Source organism: Uloborus diversus, chromosome 7 (assembly GCF_026930045.1).
Source record: "Uloborus diversus isolate 005 chromosome 7, Udiv.v.3.1, whole genome shotgun sequence".
Lineage (NCBI taxonomy): Eukaryota > Metazoa > Arthropoda > Arachnida > Araneae > Uloboridae > Uloborus > Uloborus diversus.
The window spans coordinates 69,264,879-69,281,621 of record NC_072737.1 but is presented as its reverse complement, the minus strand read 5'-3'; the positions used below and the strand labels follow the sequence as shown (position 1 = coordinate 69,281,621).

The following is a 16,743-nucleotide window of genomic DNA, read 5'->3' as shown; positions in this document are numbered from 1 at the left end:
TGTGATGAAGTATATGTTCAATTCCAAAGGTGAAGCACATGTTCTGTCAGTGGTACTAACTTGGGAAGGGGGGGGGACTGTTCCGCACATTTTTTATCATTAAGGTTCGCCGACACGTTTTTAGAATTTTTATTTAAAAATAAATTCAGGGAGGTCATCCAAACTCGAATGTTGCTAAAAATAGCTTAAAATTGCAATTTCAGGTGGATAATCCTCAAAAACACTCCCTCATTCCCCTAACTTCAAAGATGGCCTAAATTTGCAAAATTAAGATTAGTTTCGAAAATTTTTTCTAGGAAAAGAACTCCCCTTTTCCTTACATCAGCAAAGATACCCTAAAATTGCGTTTTCAGATTCCAGTTGAGAAAAAAACCAAGTGGTGGTTTCCCAAATCTTCTTCTAAAGTGATCGAAGGAAGTATGGTATAGTTCTTAGGGCTTCATCACATCAAATAACTTTGAGGGAGAACCTCTGAGATCTTCCTTTCTCTTTAAGTCACCCAAAGATAGAGTGGTGATCAAAATTATACAGACAACTAAAAGTCTAGGAGAAAAAAGTTATTTCTGAAGTAAATTGAAAGAAATTTATAAAGTTTTTTTAGTGCCAAAATCATTGTACATACATATGAAAATTAAAAATATGAATGCTTTTTTTTATAATTATAAATAATAAAATGTGATATTGTAAAACTGGACAAAATTATAGGACAATGAATGTTTTGTCTTCAAAACTATTAATAATTAATGATTCCCTCTTTTTTTCAACCACTTTTATCCGTCATCTTTACAAACCCTACGTTTGTAAAGATGGTCTAAATTTGCGTTTTTAAGACACCAGTTTCAGCAATTATTTTCGGGAGTAGTCCTGTTTTCCTTATCACCAAAGACAGCTTAAACATTTTTTTAGGACTTCAGCTTAATTTCCTGGACTTTCAATCTAGTCTTCCATTAACGCCCCCCAAACGTTGACAAAACTATACTAAAGCTGCGTGTTTAAAACAATTCGAAAACATTTACGGGGAAGAGTCTCCGAAACCTCTTAAGTAATCCAAAGATAGCCTACAATTAAGTCTTCAGCTTCCAAAATTTTTTACCTCCAAACTTATGAGCCTCAGTCATTGCCACTGTGCTGAATTCCATGAAAGTTGACTTACTTGGTAAAATATTGGTGGATAAGTGCTGTATTTACTGGAGATAGAACATAAATTTCGGCCTCTTCGCCTGTCAAATCATATTGTGTGATTCGTCCGATTCAGTTTATGACAATTTAGGCTGTGAATATCTTTTTTACGGTTAAAATTGTGTAAAATATCATATTGCAAATTTGTACCTTATAATAAAACATATGCCTTATAATTAAACCTTATAGTAATAACTCTGTATAGTAATTAATGTATAAACTAAAACCATACATTAATTACTAAAATATAGTAATTAATATATAGTTTATATAGTAATTTATTTATTAAACCTTATAATTAACCGATATAGTACCTTATAATTAAAATATTGTGTGAAGCATTCTTTAAACCTTTTTAGCTTTGAAACTTATGAGAAAATGGTATCATATTTTTAAACATTTACTGGGTTAGATGTGGCAGTAATGACCTTTGGGGTATTTCTATTAAAATTGTATATTTAATAGTAATTGGCATAATGTTTTAAGTCGTTTTTAAAAATAAATGTATCAATCTGTTGACTAAAGTTTAGCAATTTTATAGTTATTGCTCAAAGTTAAACATTGTCAAGAATAATCCAGAATCATAGAACATCTAAAGAATTATCAAATAATAAATAAAAGCTGAACTCGTATTATTCATTTTTTAACAAATCAAAATATGTGAAGGGCATCCAATACTTGTTTATCCACCCTTCATCTAAATTCAGAATATTTTATTTAGACAACGAACACAAACTAGTCAACAAAAAATAACTTTTTGTCTGCATCCTGGTTTTAAATAGTCAATTCCTACTAATTTTGGGTCAAGAAAAACAAATATGGTAGTGGATTTTTTTAATTAGCTCTTGTTTTCAAGATACATAAAAGTCCACTGGAGAAAGATACACAGCAACCACACATTAATTGAAAAGTAATATTAAAAAGGAAAAAAAATCTTGTGCAGTGCAATAAATGTTTTGAATAGGTTCTGTTTTATTAAACAATGCTTATTTTTCGGAACGCAGAGATTGCTTTTGGCTCATTGCTGTAAATGCTTTATTTTCAATTCCTTTTTGAACGTCAAAGAAAGACCATCTCTTGTAATAGTTCAGCAGCATTTGGTGAGCATTAACTCAGCCCTATGATTCTGATATCTGCATTCCATTGTAAAGATATCTTGGTGAAACCTTTCCTCATGCTCACCGTTCATAGCTTTAGTTTCGAAGCAAAATATCCTAGAAGTAAATGAAATAGAGTTTTAAGGACACGTCATTCATCAATAGTCACAGAACTTCTCTAGTGATTGTTTGACCAACTGTTTTTAGTTTTCGTCTTCTCTGCTGCTTAGAAATACTTATATTACAACCCTTAAAGGCTTCCTGTGTGTTTTTTTTCTTCCCTCGCAAATTTTTCTTCAAAACCAGTGATTTTCATAATTGTGTGCATTTGAAGGGCTGTTAAAAATTCCCTCCTTAATCTTAGCTTCAATATACCTTGGAAATTTCCCTGTAAGTTATTGGAAAACAGTCTTTGTTCACAGCTTTCACAAAGTTCTTCATTATCCCCAGCAGAATGAGCATGGGTGGAAGCAGAAATGGGTGGATCTACTAGATTCTGATTTTGAGCATTTCTCTTCCCGGAATTTAAATTTCTTGAAGTCCATCTCAGTTTTATGTAGTCAGATTTTCTATCCCAACCAAGGGTCGAGGTTTAGAAGACAGTTGGGGGTAGGGGGGGGGTTCTGTCTGCTAGGGGAAAAGAACATTAGTGAAAATTCACTATCCTAAATGGCTCTGTATCTTGAAAATTAGAGCTAATCTCCTGGGGCGCAAACTTGTAAAAATTATTGGGGGGGGGGGGGGGGGTAGACGTTTTCGTCTGTCTAAGAGGTTATGTAATCCTATACCCCGCCCCCCCCCCCCAAAAAAAAAGATCAAATTTCTGTAACTTCAAAAAGCCTGTTTACATATTTTCTGGTGCATAACTTTTGAAACCAGCAGCATGTAACATGGTGTTTTCAAGGTAACTAATCTAAAAATTGCTCTTTTGAAAATTGAAATTTGGAGCTATCCTTTTTGCAGCAAGATCTTCAACTAGCAACTTGATCTCAGACATAAAGTAACATCGCACAGAAACAGGGGTTCTCTCCTAGAAAATTATTAAAAGTGTAGCTCAAAGTCGAAAACACATAGAGGATCTTTGGAGATGTTGGTGGAGGGAAGATTAAGATTCCCTTCCCAGACAATTTTTCAAATTTTGATTCTTAAATGTGGTTGAAGAATATGCAGTAAATTCGCGCTAACTCGAAGTCCGATAACTTAAATATTATTATAACTCGAAGTTTTTATCAAGTCCCGACCCCTTTGTCTATAATTCCATGCTAATTATTCTCAATATATCAAAGTTAACTTCCTTTAACTCGAAGTTTTTTCCACGATGACTCAAAATTTATTTCGAAAGAACGAAAAAAAAAAAAAAAAAGAAACAAACAAACAAACAAGTGACTATGAGAGAGACATTAATTCACCTTCACTTGCAATCCCTGCACAATAGACCTCGAAAGCAAGAAGATCACCTGTTGAGCCAATGTACGATAAAGGAGTTGCACGTGCCGAAATGAGTTAGCTTGTTTTCTTTTGTTGTACTGTACTGTTTACACTTTTATATGTTGCTGTACTACAAATTTGCTTTAAGCTGTCAAGTCAACTGATTGTACCTTTATTTAAAGGCTGACCTAAGTTAAGATGCTTTTCCTTTCATTCCTTAGTTTAATCAGTTGCTGTAAGTTCCTGAGAGACAGAGTAAGTTCTTTACTATTAAAGATGTCTAAGCACTCTGTCAATAATATTAAAAGAAAAAGAGAAACTTCTAAAGCGGTAAAATCCATGAATTTGAATTAAAAAGGAATAAAGATGTGCATCTTTCCTGAAGTAGAATAAGCTCTATTCAAGTGGTTCCAGCAGTATCGAAGTCAAAACCATGCTTTTGATTTTTTTTTCTCTCGATATTTTTGATTAAACTGTGCATATTGTGCTTAAAAACTTTTAAGTTCTGCAATTTTGTCTATATGTACATATTAGTTAAAATATTCAGTGGTTTTTAATATTAAAAGTTGAAAACCGAAACTAGTGGTAAGTCGAAGTTTTTCGTCGGTCCCTTTAGATTCGAGTTATCGCGAATTGACTGTATTTGGTAGTGTTAGGAGAAACATAGGAATTAAAGGAATTCATCCCAGAAGTTTTTTGAAATTGAAGGTTCGAAAATGCAGTTTAATACCATGTTCGATAATGTTAAGGAAAGGGAGCTCTCCCCTAGAATTTTAAAAAGTGTTCTTGAAAACGCAACTGTATTCTATCTGTGTTGATATGAGGGTAAGGAATGGGATTTGAAGCTTTGCTTTGGAATTTTCGAAATAGAAGTTCCAAAATACAGTTGCAAGCGATTTTTGTGATGTTAGGGAGAGGGTAACTTTGACGGCCTTCCTATGGAAATGTCTCGAAACATTAGCATTAAGTTATAAATAGCATTTTGAGGCTATCTTTGGTAACAATGGGGTTCAGAGACTTTTCCCCATTAATTTTTTGAAACTGAATTTCCAAAACAGCAATTTTAGACGATTATCAAAGATGTTAGGTAAAAGGGGTTAGGGGGTTCTCCTTCAGAAAATTTTAAATCTCACTCCTAAAAACTCAGTTGGCCATCTTCGATACAAATATGGAAATCAAAGAAGTTCCCCAAAGTTTTTAGAAATTGAAGTTCTGAAAATGCAACTTTAGACCATCTTTTATCGATGTGAGAAAGAGGCGAAGTTCAAAGGCTTTCCCCTGAAATTTTTTTGAAATTAAAATCCTACTATAGGCTATATTTCATAATGTTTGGGGAAGGGGAGGGATTTAGAGTCCTATCAAAGAAATGATTTGAAATTGGAGGTTCTAAAAATGCGATTTTAGGCCGCCTATGATGACCTTAGGTGGAGTGATAGAGTTCGGTATGCTACTGAAGACTCGGAAACTCTCCTCCCGAAATTTTTAGAAATTGAAGTTCTGAAAACGCAATTTCAAGAGAATTTTTTTGACGTTTTTGGAAAGGATCTTTGGGGATCCCCCCCCCCCGAGTTATTTAAGTGTAATTTTATAGGTAGAGCATCAGTCACAAAAGGTAGGGCACTGCTCTCTAATGCCACTCCCAGGCTACTGCCCTGGAGCCCTGCAGTGAACATACATAGATTGAGGCTGTAAATTTAAAAACATCTTTTGAAATCCATCAAATCCCCCTCCTCCTCATATTTGACTCATAGTTTCATAAGGCATGAAAAATTCGCAAAAATGTCACTACTCTTATTGACCCTCCTGCTTAAAAAATTAAACTTGGCTTCACATAAAGCACTCCTCTAGTAAAAGCACTCGCCACTCCCTCTAAAAAAGGCACACACAAGAACTAAAAAACGGCACCCCCCTCCCTCCAAGCCCATGGAGTTGGTGCTAATGCCAATCTCAACTTTTTATGGTGATTTTCTTGTTTATCAAGGCAAAATATTTCGAAAATAGCTATTTTTGAGCCGAATGCAGTTTTGATGTTTACCAGTGTAATTAGTTTTATGAAAAATGGGTATTAGTGTTAAACTGTGAAATAAAAAATGAAAGATATGAAATTTGAAATTCACTTGTTACTTAAAAGGAGAGACATAATTTAAGCTAAAAAATTTTCCAAATAAAAAAGCTGCAAAATTAAGCATATTAAATGTTTTACTAAAGGTAAATGCTGAATTATGGGCTATATAAGAAGCGTTGCATGTACTAGCTCTTACAAATTCCCCCTAAATTCAAAAATTTGACATTAGGTATGTTGAAATATCTGTTGTAATGCTTTAGAAATAATGTAAATAGTAGTTAATTTTTAATTAGATTATTCAGTGATTTAGGGGGGGGGGGGGGGTTAGCTACAGACACTAAAATAAATGTTCCTGTTTTTTTTTTTTTGATTTCCCTGACCTAGTTCGCCAAACTTTCCTGATATACATTGATAATGACAATAGTTACCTCCATTTTCCCCATTTAAAAACCATTTTGTGTTCCAAAAAAAAAAAAAAAAAAATGCAGTATTAAAAACGTTTTTAGCTGTTATTACAAAACGAAAAAAAATGAAGAGAGGAAAAGCAAACTGCCTTTATATATTCAAGTACATTGCAAAAACATGCAAAGAGAATTCCATTAAAAAATTTAAAACTTTTAGAAAAATTATAGGGAATAAAAAAAAATTCTTCCAGTAGCCTGTGAGTAATTTTAGAATAAAGTTTAAAATTATTTTTTGGCTCGGGGGGGGGGGATGTTGTCCACCCTGTATTGAGGTATTGGGGCACTTTTAGTTGTTTTCTCGGTTGTTTCAGAGTTTGTAATTTCGTTCATTTTCCTGTTTATTTGTCTCAACAGAACGAAATTTAAAGCTTACTCTATGCAGCTGTCCCCTCCCCCCTGAAGGATTGCTATTGAGTGTTGATTTGTTGAGGTTAATCTTCGGATTAGAATAGTAATATTCGTCAAATCCAGTCACGACGACCAGTGTTGAAAAAAAAAAAAAAAAAAAAAAAAAAAATGAAATGTACAAAACAACTAACTTGAAATATTTAAAAGAATTCATGCAAAACAACTAAAGAGTTCAGTTTTAAATATGCTTGACAATTTAATAAGATAAATAAAATGAACAATAGAATTTCAATTATTTTAAAACTCCTGGGCAGTACCTGATTTAGGTGTAAGCTCAAAGAAGCCCGGCTTAAAGGCAGCCTAGTTTGGGGGATTAAAATTTTTATGTTTTCAATTGTTTTGCATTATAAATTTTTTCCGGAAAATTTTTATTCAAAAGTATGTTTAAAAATTTAATTGTTATTGCTGGCTCATCTTCATCAAGGTTTATGAGTTCAGATTGAGACAATTATCAATGGAGTCAATCCGGGGAAAAAAAAAGAAACAGTGGTTTAGATTGCACCACTTATTGTTATTTTCAGTGGTGCAGACTGCACCACTTATTTTTGAAGGGGGGAATGCATCGGTATTTTCTTTTTTTTTGGAGGGTACGCCATTGCTTTTGGGGGATGGGAACCTCTGAAATGACAAGAAAATGTACCATTGAGCACGTTCTTCGATTGTGCAATTTAAGGGGGCCCTACAGGCTTGTTGTGCAAAATTATAGCACGATAGCCTTAATGAATGTTATGAACTTTCATTGAAATAATTACTGTATATACTCGTTTAAATTTCAGACCTTAAATCCAAAGAACGATGTTTAAAACTGGAGGATCAGACTTGTTTTCGAAATTAAAGGTTTCGAAATTTTTTCCCAAACAACACTCGAAAATCTAGACATTTTCCCAATTTCAGCTCAATCACTGTTAACTAAAAATTAAAAAACTAAATGCTATTACATTTTGTCAAAATTTTATATTTCCTGCCCGTTAATTAAAGACTTTAATTACGACCGAAGTTCGACTGAATGAAAAATGTAGGAATTGATCAATTTTGAATTAATCTTTTTTCCCCCATAGTTTATCGCTTGGAAATTCGTTACAAAAATGCATTTGAAATAATGCTAAAAGGAATTCAAAAGGTAAAATTTGTTGATTTCAATTCAATTAACATTGAAAAAGGAATCACGGAAATTAATCCGTTTTGAAATTCGGGGTTGCAAAAATGCAGAATTTAAAAAAAAAAAAATAATAATAATAATAAAAATACTAAGCACTTTTAATAATGCACTCAAAAGGATAAAGTAACTTCTCTCTGTCAGAAAGGACAGTTTCATTATTCCTGTAGTTTTCAATTATTCCAAGAAAATGACACCACAAACGAAGAAAGTGCGACTCAAGTCATTTCAAACCAAACTCTTTCCCGTTTAAATAAAATATGCATGTTTCAACACTCAAATTTATGATTGAAAGCTAGATAATAAGAAATTCTCTACACGACTTGAGCCGCACTTTTCTTCGTTTGTGGTGTCATTTTCTTTTAATAATTGAAAGCTACAGGAATACTGAAACTGTGTTTTCTGACCGAGAAAAGTTATTTTATCCTTTTGAGTGCATTTTGAAAAGTGCTTAGTATTTTTTTAAAAATTTCAATTTTAAATTGTGTGAATACGCTTTTAATTTTCTTTTATGTGAACTTATAGTTAAAGCAATATTCGTTTCTTAATTTTCTGACTTCTATTTTGTAAAAATGTGTATACAATGCAGTGGTGGCGGATCGACAGGGAGTGGACGATTAGGGCGATCGCCCCTCTCCTTCCCCCAAAACTTGAAATTTCAAAAGAAAAAAAAAGAAGAAGGAAGCCACCAAATCTTCCTTCACGCTAGAATCACAAAAATTCATCTGCAACTACACTTTTTTTGTACTTTATTTCCAAAAAATATCCAGGAGGAGAGCGTTCGAAGGCCCTCCTCCCATGTTATCGAAGTTGGTCGAAGATTTTGCAGATCTTACAGCTTCAATCTCAAAAAACTGCTGCGCAAGTTTCCTTGAATCCCATCTCTTCCTTAACGTTTACAAAGACGGCTTACAATCGCATTTTAAACACTCCAATTTGGAAAAAAATCCAGGGGAGGGGGAGGGGGGGGGGAGGTCCCCGATCCTCGAATCATTAAATATGGTCTAAAATTACATTTTTTGAACTTCAATCTTGAAAACTTTTCGGGAAGGTTCGAAAACCCATTATTTCCACTATTGCCATCAAAGATGGTTTACTATTTCATTTTTTGAATTAACAAAGTACCCCGAGACCGTCTTTCGCGATCACCTGACATCCTCGAAGCTAGCCTTAAATTGCGTTTTTTGCTCTTCCATTTCAATGTAGGTTAATTCTAAAGCAACCAATAACATTTAAACAAAAAATTTGAACGATGAAATGGGCGGTATACAGGTTGGTTCAAATAGCTTTTGCTGTAATTCACCTGTATATTTGTTCTACTTTAAAATTTTTAAATTAACTTAAATTTAATTGACCGCTTTAGAATTAAATTAAATATTACGATATAGAGTTTAACTGGCAGTTTTTTAGTGTTGCAACTAAGAAATCAAGTAGGGGAGAAGGGGAGCCCATGTGAACTTTTTTTTTCATTTATTAATTTTTCCAAAAATATTGTCAATTTCTCAGAGCAAAAATGCCCCCCATGATTAATTAGTTTTTTCTGATGGAATTTTCCGAGAGTAAAGACAAATCTCTTTCTTTATTTTATATTATTTTTAAAAATATCTTCAATTGTTTGAAAACCTATGTGGGGGGGGGGGGGGCACATGTGAGCATCAATGTTTTGAAATCGATGTCGCATTAACATACTTATTCAACTGAACACATTGGATATAAAATTTGAGCATATTCGGCAGCGGTTCAATTCAATCATGCTCAATTAAAACGGGGAAAACCTGCTCCTTATAATGAAAACGTTATTCATTAAATTTATAAAATATGTCAGTGAAGTATGCAAACATTTGCCGTTGAAGAGCAGCGAATAAACAAGGGAACAACTGTATAAGAAGATGAATAAAAGATGCCTAAATTTTGGACTTCAATTCAAGCAAGTGTGTTTGAATTTCGACGTTACAGTCGCTCCCGTTCATTTCAAAGCCGTTACAGCAAATTTATCCCTAAAACGTAAAAGCTTCAATCCCCCTTCAGGTTTACTGTGTTTTTATTTTTTGCCTTTTATGACAAAATCACGGTATTGCAAAGTTTTTATTTGGTCCTTTCAACTTCTGTATTAACGGACTTTACGTATTCGCGACCATATAGGGGGACAAGGAGAGGGGGGCTCTAGCCCCCCTGTATAAATTAGAATTTTTTTGCTTTTAGTACTTTTTTCTTTTGCCAAAATGTAAAAACATTTCTTCTCTAGACGTTAGTTAATAAGTTATTAAAAATGTCGAACTTTAGTAACTCTAATCTGTACTGAAATCAGTTTCCATGGGGAAAATATCCTGTAAACCATGGGGAACATATCTGAGCCCCCCCTTTAAAGTATTGCATATGGTCACCCATGCGCGAACCCCCGTTGTACACCTCGCGAAAGAGTGGAATCAATGGTTTGGAGTTTTTGTTTAGTTTTGTTCAAACTGTAAATTTTCTCAGAATTACTTTTTTTTAAGGAGGGGGGGGGGGGGGCTCAAACAGTCGCGCATACCTATTCAATTATTTTCGTTAATTTAATTTTCAATAATTCATGGAATTTAGTTTTCATTTTTGTTCGTATTAAATGTTAATTGTTATTTTTCGTTCTATTTTCGAAATAATTTAGGTTCCGTAGATTCAGTGTCCGGGTGCAAGATTTTCCGTCCCATGACAGATTTCCGTCTTGGACAAAATTTCCGAGACGGAGGTCGGGACGGAAAGAAATTCGATGACTTTCCTTCAGTTTTTACTTAATAAAGAAAAATCGAGTGTTTGAAAAATATGCTTTAATATATTACTGGACCGTTCCATAACCACGAATTTACATCGACATTCTCTCGATTTTCCACCATGAGCTTGTTTTGTTTGCAACGTGCTTTTGGAGGAGTGACTTTTAAACTCGCTCCGTTCGACTTTTTTTTAGGTAGCTCTGTTATTTCCAACTCACTACATTGTAGACTGCGTATTTGCTTGCTATTCTCCCTGATTTTTTCGAACTAATTGTCTCTATTTGAAAATTTAGCCTTTTCTCTGGCTATTTTCGATCATCCTTTCGTTTTTTTTTCATGTGCGGTTTTTTTTTTTTTTTGCACACTTTACACGCATAAATGAAAATTACGTGCGTTCTTAAAATGTCTTACAGTTGAATCTGAATCACTGATTGAGAATGATTGCTGACAGAATGAAATGTTTACGCCACAGCAAAGGGTTTCCACATACCAGGTAAAACGGGAACTATCAGGGATTTTGAAGATTTTAATGAAAATGGGAATTTTGGAAAGAATCAGGGGAAATTTTCAAGGTGGTTTGAAACACCGATGGGCAACTGTTCCTGCATTTTTGATATGTTTCTGGTAAAATATTCTAAGACATGAGGAATCAGTAAATTCCAATGTCACTCAATCTAACACTCGCTAGAATTGAAAAAGGGGGGAGGGGGGGAGATAAAGGAAACGATAAAAATAACGGCAGCACGAGTTTGCAAAAAACGCAAAGAAGGTAGGTCCGCAAATTAACCCATGATACTGAGGTCTTGAAACATTTATATCTTGAAAAATCTAGGGGGGGGGGGGGCTACTCAAGGGCTTCAGAATGAAATATAGAAAAACTGAATTGAAAGCCATTTTTGAAGCTAGGAGTGGTTCAGGATTTCGCCTCTGCTAACTTAAAAATTTATAAGTCAAAAATGTTTAGGCTGTCTTTAATAATGTAAAAGTGGGGAGAAGGAGGTTTTAAAAAAAATCGGAAACTGGAGCCTAAAAACACTAATTTAGGCAATCTTTGGTGAATTTATGAGAGATATTTGGTTTTGGTGCTCTAACCTGAAAATGTTTTGTAGCTGATGTAATAAAAACTATTTGAGGCTATACTTATATGACTTAAAAATAGGGAATTTGGGACCCTCTCCCGAAAAGTGTTTGTAATTGAAGTCTTAAAACTTTCAGGCTGTCTATGGCAATGTCAAGAGGGGGGGGGGGACTCTCTTTAGGCGAAATTCCGAAACTGGAGACGTAAAAGCGCTACTTTAGAACGTCTTGGGATTCGGGGTCTCCCTTCCCCGAAAAATATTCAAAGCTGAAGTATTCAGAACTCAGCTTTAGGTAATCTTTGGGGGACTTATAAAAAGAGGGATTTAGAAAGCTTTCTCTCAATAAATTTTAGAACTTAAATTCTTAAACCTTCGGTGATGAAAAGGGGAACCGCAAATTGAAGTCGAATTTAGTGAATGTAGGGGAAGGAGTTCGATGGGGGGGGGGGGGGGGGGGGCTCTCTCCCTTTGAAATGTCTCCATGCTGAAGTATTGAAATGCTATTTTGGCTATTTTTGAGTGAGTTAAGAGTTAGGAAATTCGGGGGATCTTTCTGGAAACATTTTTGGAATTGAAGTCTTAAAACTTTGGGTTATCTTTGGCAATGTGGGGAAGGGAGTTGCTCTTTCAATCGAAAAATAAATCTTAATCACAAACTTACACTGCCTTTAGAAAATACAAGGAGAAGGGAAAGGGAGGGAGGGATTCCGCTGCCCAGCCCGAAATATTTCCGTTTCTGAAATATTAAGAGCTTTGACTAGGGCTATCTTTGGATGACTTAAGGGGGAAGTGAGTAAGAAGCTTCTTTCAAAAAGTTTCTGAAATTAAAGTATTAAAACTTTTAGGCGGTCATAAGTCATGTATATAAATAAGGGGGGCACTGTTCCTAGAAAAAAATTTAGAAACTGAAGTCTTAAAAACTCATATTTAGGACATTTGTGGTGAACTCAGAGGAAGGGGTTCGGGAGTTCTCTTCCGAAAATTTTTCGATGCTGAAATATTTAAAACGCCACTTTAGGCTATATTTGAGTGCCTTAAAAGGGATGTGATTCGGGGACCCTCCCTAGGTGAGGATTCATTTCCCCTATTGCTTTTTTTTTAAATTGATGAATATTGGAAAGTGCAACTCGTTAAAAAAATATATCTACTTCACTGAAGCGGTTTTTTATTGCTAATTTCACCATCTGCTATGTTATAAAAAAATTCTTTTTCGAATGAAGACTGGGGGGGGGGGGGGGGGATGGTGCCAGTTCATTATCATTAGTTGCCCATACCCTTCCCCCACCTTTCCTTCTTTTCTGGTTTGTTGGTGCTACCTTGGGTAGGGTCTTTTCGATCAGAACTGATTTATGTAGCAAAAGTGAAAATCTTCTGTCCCAAGCGATTTTATTGCTGCAATAAAAATGCTCACGATTGGCAAACTACCCCTAATATTATCCAACATCGTCTAAAATTGCGTTTTTATAACTTCAATTTAGAAATATTGCCGAAGGAGAGTTCTTGAACTCCATCCCTTCTATAATGCTTTCAAAAAGCGTATAAACGTTATGAAAGATGTAGTACAATTTCATTTTTAAAGCTTCAATTTCGGGGAGAGCCCAGAGCGCCCCCACCCCTCTTCCTCCAATATTCTTGAGGGTCACCAAATATTGTGATTTTGGCACTATCCGTTTCAAAAAATTGATGTAAGAGAGTCCCTGAACCCCTCTTTTCCCTGAACTTTATCAAAATGGCCTACCATTGCGTTTTTTGGACTTCAATTAAAAAAAAAAAATTCTGGGGAAGTTGCCCCAGAACTTTGGAATTACGTTATCAAATCACTTAAATATTACAATGTAAACTAAGTTCATGTATTTAGAAAAGTCAAAAGCTTAAAATTCAAATCAAACACAGATTCCAAAACTGGCATAGTTAAAATCTGCAATATTTAAAAACATAAATATTTCCTTAAGGGGGTCCGGGACACAAAAATCGTCAAATTTTGCAATTTTTTTTTTATCATGTAAAAAATTACTCCGTGTTTTTCTGCTTATGAGGAGGTTTGAATCTTGTTTCTATCTTAAATAGAACGAAAGATATAATTATTTTTGTTTCATGCACATAACTAATGTGTGCTTAACTTAAAAACTTTAAACGCGTTTTTCTCCATGATGCAATTTTTCCCGATTTCTTGCATTCAAACTCTTATAAGTCAGGAACCGATAAAGATAAAGTAATGAAACTTGGAGCATATCTTTTTCAAACAGTTTACTTTAAATTTTATTCGTCGAATTTGAAAAAATCGTTTACTGCAAAAATTACGATTTAAAAAAAAAAAGTATCTTCGAATTTTTCGAAATTTTTCTTCAAATATTTTTTATTTTTTATTGAATCAATATTTTTAAAATCGCCGATTAAAAATTAAAGCTTAGATATTTGTGCGTAATTCATTGAAAAAAAATTGAAAATTGTTTAAGAATATTTTGAGTTATAGCAATTTAAAGCAACCCCATTTTTTATAAAAAAACTAATTAAATTTAAATAAAAATTTTTCTTTTTTTCATATTTATGTTATGATTTTGCTTATTAAATAAATGGTGAATCAGTGCAAAAAATTTCAAAACTCTAAAGTATATAATAAAAAAAAATTCAAAATGTGTCCCGGACCCCCTTAAGCAGGCATGCATGGGAGGGGGGCGCTGAAAATATTTTCCGTCTTGAACACATCACCAAACTTGCAGTAGGGTTGGAGGGGGGGGGGGGCTGGCATGTAGTCTCCTGTGCCCCCGACCGTACGTCTATGGATAAAATAGCTGTAATGCTGCATTTTCTTGACAATTGGTGCTTTATTATCGTTGTTTTTCCATTTCATTCACAATTTACAGCAAGGGATAATTAATCATTTTCCAATGAACACATTTTTTAACAAATGCGCGGCAGATCCATTCTGAACTCGAACTCAAACAAACCACACACACTCAACCAATCAATATTCTCAAAAGTCTCAAAAAATGTTTTTTTTTTGCTGGAAATTAGTTCGCTTGGAACATTACCTATTTCGGAAATTTTCGTGATGTAGATCGGGAGAATGAACAAACATAAGAATGCTTACGTTATTCCGCTATTCCCGGCATTTTCGCGTTTTCTTCGTTGCTATGGTGATGGACGAGAAGCACTCACACGGTGCACTTTCACCTCCCGCAGCCAGCTGAGACTAACTTCCTGTTTTGCGCCCTTTAACTACCGTATGGTTTTGTTTATACGTTGGAGTAATTTCGAGTTCCGGTTTTTTTTTCTTTTCGTTTTATTCGTATATGTTTCGGAAACTTAAGATGTTGGAATGCTAAAGTGGGCGATCATCCGCAGAGATGAAGTCTTGGACAGGTGTAGTACATTGAATTTTAATTTTACTTCAGTAAAATATTTTGTTCTTGTTAAACTGTACAAGAAATGGAGATTTTATCTATTAAAAAAAGGTACTTTTTTTACTTGAGATGCCTGATATTTTAATGTGTTGAAATTTGTAGGCGATTTTTCTGTGAATAAAAACGTAAGATCGCGCTTGCTAAAAAGAGAATTAACAGAGGAATAAAAAAGAAAATCTATCAATTTTGGAAGATTTTAGGATTGTATAGTATTGTCAGTTTGCCTTTAAGTTTTACTTACAGTGTTAGAAAAACTATTGAGCTTTTGCAACCCCCCTTCTCTTGTTTTTTTTTTTTTAATTTTTTTAATTAGCAAAAGTTTTATTTGTTTATTTCTATATTGAACATCTTTTTCTCCTTTATGGAATGTTAATGAGAAAAAAAAAGTCTCAAGTAAGTTCAACCAAAGTATATGATAGCTATTAATTTTTAAGAATTGATACATTTTGTTGTTCGTCAAAAATTATTTTTTGTTATCAGAAAATGATAAAGTTCAAGTTATGAACGTTTAAAATATTGATTAAAATCTAGTAGTATTCAGTGTAGCATTTATTTATTTAATTTTATGCTTAATTTTTATTTAAAATTTTTACAATTAGTCATTTGCATACAGCTAAGTGAAATAGCTCACTTCTTTTCTTTAAATCCTTTACATATTCATTTATTAATAAGTTAATTTGCATTTCTTCATTTATTAGTTCTCTTATTTATTCATTCATTCATTATTTTATTCACTCATAATTCATTACCTTATTTATTAATTTATTCATTGATTCTTTTTTTTCTCTCATTCATATAATAAAAATATTTTCATTAATCAAAAGTAAAATTTTCATTAGAAAAAAAAAATATTTTAGTTTTGTACAATGGGAAAAAAAGAAAATTTCTCACTTTTTTTTTTGAAAGTACAAATGTACTGCCAAAAATAAAAAATAATGTTTCACTGCAAGTTTTATTATAAAATGCATTGTTCTTTCGTTATGTACTGCAATTTTCAGAACATATTTTCAATTTGTTCATTTTGAAAAAGGTAGGTTATCTTAACAATTTCACTTTGCCCCACATTTTTCTACTTGTAATAGTACCTCATTTTCATGCATTTCTTGGGGCCGATTTATATTTTACGATTAATCTAACGTCTGCTTGTATTGTAGACAGTTTAATTTTTTTCATTTTTAATCTGCATGGCAGACTGCTGAAAAGTCCTCTGCTGCTGGGGAGTGTGATAAAATATAATAATATTATGACATCATTTATTTTATCTCTGATTTTTATTGGTATTTTGCTAAATAATATGTATATGTGTAAATGAATGTTCCCTGAAGATTGTTCAGTTAAGTTTCAAACAGAAAACAGGTGGATTGCAAAATGTATAAATTATGTATTTCATTAAATATTTAATAATCTAAGTTACTAAATAGCATGTAAATGAATGAAGTAAAGAATTTACAAAATGTACTTAACATAGTTGAATACATACCTTTGTGCTTGAAAAGTTAAATAAGAAAAAACAAGGTTTACGTGAACAAAACTGCAGATTACTGCAGACACATGTTTCGGTGTTACAAGGAACCCTCTTTTCAATGCAAAATAAGTGAGCAATGAATAAAGAGAGTCTTTTCATACAAAAGCTCACTTATTTTTCATTACAAATCCCTGTAACTCAAAAAACGTTTTTGCAGTAATCTGAAATTTTGTGCAATTAAAAGCGTTGTT

The 16,743-nt window shown here is 33.4% G+C and overlaps 1 protein-coding gene across 1 annotated transcript in view; it reads left to right on the top strand.

Annotated features, from left to right (window-relative positions):
• The window catches only part of LOC129226728 (protein vav-like), a 61,362-nt gene that overhangs the window by 10,663 nt on the left and 33,956 nt on the right, over positions 1 to 16,743 (top strand). The window lies entirely within an intron of this gene.